We start from the raw sequence: 9,456 nt of genomic DNA, 5'->3' as shown, positions 1-9,456 counted from the left end.
TTACATGTATGTTTTTATTCAACTATAAGCAAAAATGTTTATATAATATGATGTTACACTTCATAGTCTTATATTAATTTCCTTATAGTTTTCTATAAAAATATAGATTAAACATTGAAATTTACTTAAAATAATTTTAGCCTATAGAGTGCTTAGTGTTAAAATTTTTATTTACAAATGAGTTATCATTAAAATTATTAGTAAATAATTCATCAGGCACATAAACATAAATTAAATGTAACAATTAAACTTTTACTGGAAGTGCATTTATCAGTGGAAAAATTTTTATTAGTTATTTTAATTCGTTATTATCTGTGGGTGAGAGTTATTCAATGCTAAATGGGATAGTGTTCATTCTGTAATCTCATTTTTCACTTTATTCCTGATATTCATAGTATGATGTTAAGAAGTGGGAAACCCTTTGTCACTTATGTAAGTATTCAGGAATTAATTTTTCGTAGCACTATAATTCAGTTCTTTGAATAACTTCTGTAAAAAAATGGGATTCATCATAAAAAGTAATTTAGATATTCCTTTAATTTTGCTGAAAGAGAAGAATGGATATTACCTGATTTTCAAAAGATATTTTTTCTAGTTTTTTTTAAAGTATATTTATTTTGAGAGAGAGAAAGAGAGACAGAGCATATGAGCAAGGGAAGGAAGAGAGAGAGAGAAAAAGAAGAGAGAGAGAGAGAGAGAGAGGGAATCCCAAACAGGTTCTACACTGTTAGCACAGAGTCAGATGAAGGGCTCGAACCCATGAGCCATGAGATGATGACCTGAGAGGAAACCAAGAATAGAACACTTAACCAACAGAACCATCCAGGTGCCCCCAAAATACTTTATCACTCAATAAATAGTCATTCACTTTTCTAATTTCTTTCTCCCACCTGCTACAGGAAATACCTGTTAATACCTGCTTCAGATAATCTAGGGTATGGAGGAAAGCTTTAAGAACCTGTAATATCTGCAGTCTGGTAAATCTAGAGTGATGAGAGGGAAAGGACTTGTGCTACATATACAGACCTGGTTTTCTCTTCCACATTCACAGTTATGAAAAACTTTTACTCAATAAGAAGATGTATAATAGATCAGAAAGAAGCCAGGACCCTTACACTATTGGAAGTAACGTTACAGTAGGGAGTGACTTAACATTTTCTCAATATTAACTTAACATCCTTTAATATGTTCATAACTTAACCTTGTCAATACAAACATTATCTGTGCATAGTTAGGCCTATTATATCTGAGACCATATTTATATCTATATGAATCACATAAATTTTTATGTATGCTTACAAAAATGTGAATTTACATATGTATCATCTTTTTGTACATTTAAAATAAATGTTCATTGTATTAAATGACAATATAAGACTACTTACTATATTTTGCTTAATATTGTATTATGGAAAGCTTTCTATATCAATATACATACTTCTTATACACATCTTTTTTCATTTCATGTTATACTTTTCTCAAAACTATCTTAAACCTCAGAGTTGAGGACATTTGAACTTAAAGCAAAATTAATATTACAATTCTCTTACATTAGTTTAGTTTAGTTTTGTTTTGTTTTTGATTTCTGTAACATTGATTATTTCCCAGGGTAACTTCCTTCTTTCCATTTCTTTTCTTAAATTCTCTAAATCATTTATCATCTCACTTTTATATGTCTTATCAACTGCATTAGTTAGGATTCTTCAGAGGAAAAAAACAAGATAATATATATAAATATGTGAGAAGTTTATTATGGGAATTGTCTCACATGATTATGGAGTTCCAAAAGTCCTCTAATCTTCCATTTGCTAGCTGGAGAATTAGGAAAGTGGTGTAATTCAACCTGAGTCCAAGGCCCAGAGAATCTAGGGACCATAATAAGTCCCAATCCTATCTGAGTGCAGAGGCAAGAGAAGATGGATATCATAGCTCACTCAAAGAGAGCAAATTCACCCTTCCTTTGCCTTTCTTGTTCTGTTTGTGCCCCCAGCAGATTGGATGGTATCTACTCACATTGGATCTATTTACTTAGTCTACCAATTAAAATGCTAATTTCTTCCATAAACACCTCACAGGCACACCCAAAAATCATGTTTTACCAGGTATCTGGGCATCTCTTAGCCCAGTCAAGTTGACACATAAAATTAACCATCTAATTATCCATTGTTATATTGCAACTCTTCTTTGAATATTCTTTCATGGCCTTTTTTCTCTGTTATATTTTTTAACATTAAAAGTAACTTTTTTTTCCCCTGGAAAATTTATTCAGCTTCTTACAGCAAATTGTTTTTTTAATAATCATTCTTTATGTGACTCAATTTTTAGATTGTTTTCCCTATTATTTTCTTTTCATGCACAGTAAAGTACTAAAGTAATTTTCAGTTACCCTTGTCTCATTTATTTCCTTCAGTATGAACTACAAATCCACATAAGCATTACCAAAATACAGGTAATACCTCAGTTCTGCTTTCTCACTCTTTCATATTTTCCTTTTAAGAAAGTAAGAAAAGTTTGTATATTATACTTAACTGGGAGACAAATAATACATTTTTAGCAATAAATATCTATTGGACAATTGAAATATTTAATCCTCAAGATGCTTATTATGTTGTAATATAAAGAATGTATTTCAAATATCATATTGTTAGTAATTTTTGGTAATTTCAAGATTTTTATATATGATACTATTAGGAAGTTTTACCATATCCCTACGAATGAATTAAACAGTGATGTTGTTCTTCCCTAGTTGCCCACTATTCAATTTATTTACTTAAATTTAAATCCTTTTATTCATTAATCTGTCTCATATGTGTTTTGTATTTATTTAGTGAAATTAATTTCTGAGTCTTATTTTGAGCTATAGAAAGACAAGAAATATTGAGCTATCTGCTTTAATCTCATAGTCAACATTATTTGTTTTTTTGGTAGCCAAAAAATACTAATATCATACAAATATTTATGTTCCTTCTTACTTATAGTATTTTTTCTTCCATACTATCTTTTTACTTTATTCCAATAAATACAGTGCTTGCAATAGTAAGAATATTTGCTCTATATCAGTTATATTATCAAAATTAATGTGAATTAAGTGGAAGAATAAAATAAAAAGAATACTTTGGCAATTGTTGAGATTATGCTTTTTCTATTTTTTTTTAAAAGGTGTATTTTAGGGGCGCCTGGGTGGCTCAGTCGGTTAAGCGTCCGACTTCAGCCAGGTCACGATCTCGCGGTCCGTGAGTTCGAGCCCCGCGTCAGGCTCTGGGCTGATGGCTCGGAGCCTGGAGCCTGTTTCCGATTCTGTGTCTCCCTCTCTCTCTGCCCCTCCCCCGTTCATGCTCTGTCTCTCTCTGTCCCAAAAATAAATAAACGTTAAAAAAAATTAAAAAAAAATAAAATAAAAAGGTGTATTTTATTCTAATTAAATGAAGGTTTCCCAATGGATATTTTTACTGACTACCATCACAAGGCTAGTGTGTATTGTTCGCTAAGAAAAGTATGCCAAAATAAGTTCTATATTCTACATTCTATTCCATTTTGTTCCAATATAAGTAAAGATCAAAAGGTTTACAAGAATGTTTCTTTTACAATTGTGGGTTTTAAAGTTTCTGGAAGAATAAATGAGACCACTAAGTATTACTTTAAATGGCCATAATAGATAACACATCAGTTCTAATTTAACAGGTGCATAACCAGACCACCATATTTCATGTTTATGTTTAGTTCTTTCTCTTATTAATGCTTATACTTACTATGAAAAAGTATATTACTAAGTATTTATATACAACTTCATTATCAGAATTTATACACTCAAGGCTATTTCTCTGTTCAATAATATATGTCTTAAAATATTTTTTAAAAACACAATTACATATAATATTTTACTTTGCAAATGTTTCTATTTTATGGGAACTTTTTACAGCATCTAATTCTGTTACTCTTTGATTTTTAATGTGTTTTTTTGTTATGCTATGTGACTTGTGGAAGACAAACAGAAATAAGCATATATGTTAATTGTATAAAATTTAAAATTCTTTACATGCATTATTACAACATTTTTAATTTTTAAAATTTTTTTTAACGTTTATTTACTTTTGAGAGACAGAAAGAGATGGAGCGTGAGCAGGGGAGTGGCAGAGAGAGAGGGAGACACAGAATCCCAAGCAGGCTCCAGGCTCCAAGCTGTCAGAACAGAGCCCGACACAGGGCTGGAACTCACAGACCTTGAGATCATGACCTGAGCCGAAGTCGGACACTTAACCGATTGAGCCACCCAGGCGCCCCACAACCTTTTTAATTATACAAAAATGAATTTATAGTTCATGCTCCATCAAAAATAAAAGATTTCCTTAACACAGTAACAAATCAATTAATTAGGGCTCAGGTATATGTCTGAAGAAACTAGAACTTTTTCAAAATGGCACTATATAATGCTTTATCAGACCAAAAAAAGAAACAATGAAGCAAGGAGAAATTAGCACTAAGAAGGAAAAAGGTACATCTTTATACTTTGTTGTAAAATGTGAGTTTATATCAGCTTCTATTAAATTATTGTAATTTATTTGAAATAATTTTCCAGAGTGGACACTTCGGTCACCTATTTGTTCCTTCTCAATATGTGGAGGGGGAAGATAGAAAGAGAAAGGAGTGACAAACTTTTCTATAAACCATTCAGTGCCTTGTTGTGTCATTCATTTTCAAACACCAAAGGATTTATCTTTATTTTCTGAAAAAATTATATTTGAATGAATATTCTTAGAGATTCTAAATAATATTAAGCACATATTTTAGAAATGATTTATTAGAATGAATGTGTCTGTGAGAATATACATCTATATCTTGGTATTGAAATGTATTGCTTCATCTAAAAATGTCATTAAGTATATTTGGTGGCAGTATAAAATGATATAATCACTTTGGAAAACATGTTTCTCATTTGAAAAATATTTTCTTAGAAACAGATTTCTCATAAAATGAAAGTACAAACATCCTATGACCTACAATTCCACTCCTAGGTATTTACCCAAGAGAAACAAAACTATATTTATTCAAAGAATTGTAAAAATGTTTATAACAGCTGTTTACCTAATAATCAAATAGTGGAAATAATTATCCAATAGTTGATGAACAGATAAATTACGGCATATTCACATCATTTATTGTAATTCGGAAAGACATAACGAATGAAATAGCAATACATACAACAACATAATGAATTTTAAAGTAATTTTGCTCAGAATAGAACAAATCAAACACAAAAAAATACATACTCTGTGATCCAATTAAAATGAATTTCTGGAATGGATAAAACTAATCTATGCTGATGGAAAACAGAGCAATGATTGAAGTAGAATGAATAGTTGACTGAAAAAGAACATGACAGAACTTACTGAGATGAGAAGAAAGGGTCTGTGCCTTAACGGGGATGAAGCTTACACTAATAGACACATACGTAAAAATTCATAAGACTCCTTTCTTTCTTCCTTCCTTTCTTCCTTTTTCCTAATTTCTTTCCACCCTTCCTTCCTTGGCCTAATTAAAAAGCCATTAAGCAGAAGTAAGTGGGGCAGCAATCCATTAAAGTTCAGAAATTGCTTAAATACAGGGTATTAATGAATATGTAAATAAATACAAGGAAAATAATTAGAGCCAAATTTCACATTTGGAGAAAGGACTGTGAAATATGAAAATAGTGAATGCTAGAATAAGTCCTAAAGTAATATTCTGAACTTTGAAGTAGAGGTGTGAGTTCATAGGTATAGAAACAATTGTAGATGTTAAACTATGTTTGTGTGTATGTGTAATACCCCTATATATGAATATGCATTCATTTATTCCTTGACTTTATCCACTGAATGGCCTAGGACCGCAAGTTCCCGATAGAACTGAAAATACCTAAAATTCAGAACTTAGTCAATAAATATTTTCCACTGAAGGGAATTACCTTTCCTTGGAGAAATTATTGATTCCAGGACTGGTCTGGGAAAGAACCACATGGCTCTGGAAAACTTTATTGCACAAGAAAACAAGAAATATTTAAAGATTGGAGAAGACATATTGTAACAGTAAGGAAGTCAATTTAAAGAGGCTAGCACTGTCATTGGCTCAGTTGAACAAATTGAGTTCCAAAATAAATAATGATCATAATAGTATGTGTGTTTATCACACTGGATAAAATAGGAATCCACAAATTCAGAAGTAACAAATTTAGAAGAAATGATGAAATTAGAAAATTATACTTTAATATTGTAGCAATTAAATGGAGGCAAGTAACGTCAATTGTTGCTTAAGAGTGACTGGAACCTAGGGGTGCCTGGGTGGCTCAGTCAGTTAAGTGTCTAACTCCTGATCAGCTCAGATCATAATCTTTTGGTTCATGGTTTCCAGGCTTATGTCAGACTCTTTGCTGACAGCATGAAGCATGTTTGGCAATCCTCTCTCTCTTTCACACACACACACACACACACACACACACACACACACACACAATACATAAATACATACATACATAAACAAACAAACATTAAAAAAAATCTGATTGGAACCTTGATGAGAAATAGGATATCTTCATAGTCTCTTATGTGTGTACCCCCGAAATATTTACCTGTTTTAAAAAGGGGGAAAGAAGCAACTTTGCAGTAGGGAGTCTTTGCTTACAGTACCTCAAGTAATTATATCAAACAATACAAATGATGGAACATATTCACATTGCATGGCAGCTATTGAGATACAATGATAAGAATACAAAATTATTCTTATAACATTTCTACTCAAAAAACATAATTTAAATCTAATCATGAGGAGATATGAGACAAATTAAAGAACATTCTAAAAAATACCGTCTGTAGTTTTCAAAAATATGTAGGATATTAAAGTCAAGAATGAACAAAGAATTGCTCTGGACTGAATGACATCTAAGGATAACATGCGATCTTGATCTGAATCTTTTTGATATAAAGTATATTATTGGAAAAATTTTTAGAATTTGAATTAAGTATCTGAATTAAAGGTAAATGGTGTATTCTTTTCACTGTTCTTCAATCCTTTCCTTAACTTTGAAATGAATTTGAAATAAACAGTAAAAGAAAAGAAAACAACAACTTGACCGAGTTTTGCATACTGTTTACAATTGTACCTGTACTGTATATTTTATTATAAATCAAAGCTTTTTATTCATATAGAAATAAAAGGTCCAGCAGAGGAAATCATGAAATTAAAACCTCAAAGTGAACAAGCAATTCATAGAAATTAAGGACAGATGGCAAATAAAAAGTGAAAAGATATCTAATTTTATGCAGGCTAAAAACAACATGTCTGTTAACATTTACTGGATTGACAATATTTTAAAATTTGAGAATATTAAATAATGTGAGGACTTAAAACACACACTGTCATATAATAATGGTGAGTATAAAATGAAATATTAGAGTTGAAAACAGGTTCAGAAATAACCATGGCCATTTACTGTTAGATTTGTGAAAATTTTTTTGCTTTGCATTTTTTTCTCCTAGTTTTTAATTCTAATAATGATGTACTCTCTAATGAAGATGTCTTTACTTCAGTTTAATAAAAATCATCAGAAAATGTCTTAGGTTTTATTTTGTTTTGATTTATTAAAATTATAAAAGATATTTTTCTGTATTCAATATTTTTCAATTATATAAATATATTTAAAATTCTTTGGACTCTGCCATTCATTCTGAATTCATTCTGAATTATTACTCAGCAAAACCAATGGAACTGTATTTTCTATATTAATCTTTTCTGCTATATGGATTTTTCTTAGTTTTAATTCCATATGCTACTCATATGCTCTCTACTGTGCCTTTAGAGATTTGATTTTCCTCAAGTGTTGATAGTGGGTTTTACTGCTTGCAAAAGTAGAGATTTTTAATTTGTCTAACTCAAAAGGTTTTGTTTTTTGGTGTGTGTGTATGTGTATGTATAATATATATATATATATATATATATATATATATATATATATGCATGATATATAAAAGGAATGTATACAGTATAATACATATGAGATAGATATATATATATATATCCATTGTTTTTAATTGTAAGCTTTGACTGTTTGATTTCTCATTAGATTGATATTTTTCTGTGTTGAAATTTGTATGCCCTTTTTTAATATTACTCAGTCTTTTCCAAAATACTATTTGTTGCTGCTGAAAGATGTAAGTGTTAATCTAGAAAAGGAGATTGAATTAGTTTAATCATTATATTAGCTCTAAGAGACTCAAACTCTTTTGATCTAGTCCATACATCCAATGCACAAGTTCAGGTTGTGATGTTTTCTCTAGGTGCATATACCTCAACTCTCACTAGATTCCAAAGGTCACCCAAATTTCAATTTCTCACTGTTGTTTTGGTGTGTTGAGTGATTGATAAAATTCATATAATTCACATGGTTCATGAAGAAGCTCAGAAAGAACTCAAAGACTCAAGACATTGATCATCATCATCCCTGCTGTATAGTCACCAAGATAGCATCCAGCTGCAGAATTAAGTTTTTCCCCAGTTTTTTACTGTAGCAAAATACATATAACATATAATTTATTATCTTACTTTTGTAAGTATACAGTTCAGTGATATTAAGTACATTTATTGTTGTGTAACCATCACCACCATCTAATTCCAGAACTCTTCATTTTGCAAAACTGAATCTCTATACCCCTGGTATATATGGGGAGTTATAAACAGTAACTCCCCATGACTGCTTCCCCCCAGCCCCTGGCAACTTCCATTCTACTTTTTTTTTTTTCTAACCTCCCTTTTTCCCCCTCATACTCTTAGCCTTTGGTAATCACCATTCAATTCTTTGTTATTGTGAATCCAACATTGTTTATAAGATTCCATATATGAATAGGATTGTGAAATATTTATCTTTCTGTGTCTGGTTTATTTCATGCAGCATAATGTCCTCCGGGTTCATCCATGTTGTCACAAATGGCAGGATTCCTATTGTATGTATATATACCATAATTTTCATTATCCATTCACCCAACAATACACATTTAGGTTGTTTCCATATATTGGTTATTATAAATAGTGCTGCAGTGACCATGGGAGTGCAGATATCTCCTCAAGAGAGTGACTTATTTCTTTTAGATGTATACCTGAGGGTGGGATTGCTGGAACATAATGTAGTTCTATTTTCAATTTTTTGAGGAATCTATATTCTGTTTTCCCTATTACCTGTAGTAATTTACATTCCTACCAACAGTGTAAAGGGTTCCTTTTTCTCTACATCCTTGCCAACTTCTGTTATCTTTTGACTTTTTTACAATAGCTATCCTAAAAAATGTGAAGTGTTATTTCGCTGTGGTTTTGATTGGCATTTCCCTGATGATTAGTAATGCTGAGTACCTTCTTATATCATTTACTGTCGGTCATAGATATGCCTTCCTTGGAAAAATATCTATTTAGGTCTTTTGCCCATTTTTAAATCAA

This window comes from Felis catus, chromosome C2 (assembly GCF_018350175.1).
Source record: "Felis catus isolate Fca126 chromosome C2, F.catus_Fca126_mat1.0, whole genome shotgun sequence".
NCBI lineage: Eukaryota > Metazoa > Chordata > Mammalia > Carnivora > Felidae > Felis > Felis catus.
Note: the sequence above shows the minus strand (reverse complement) of the source record.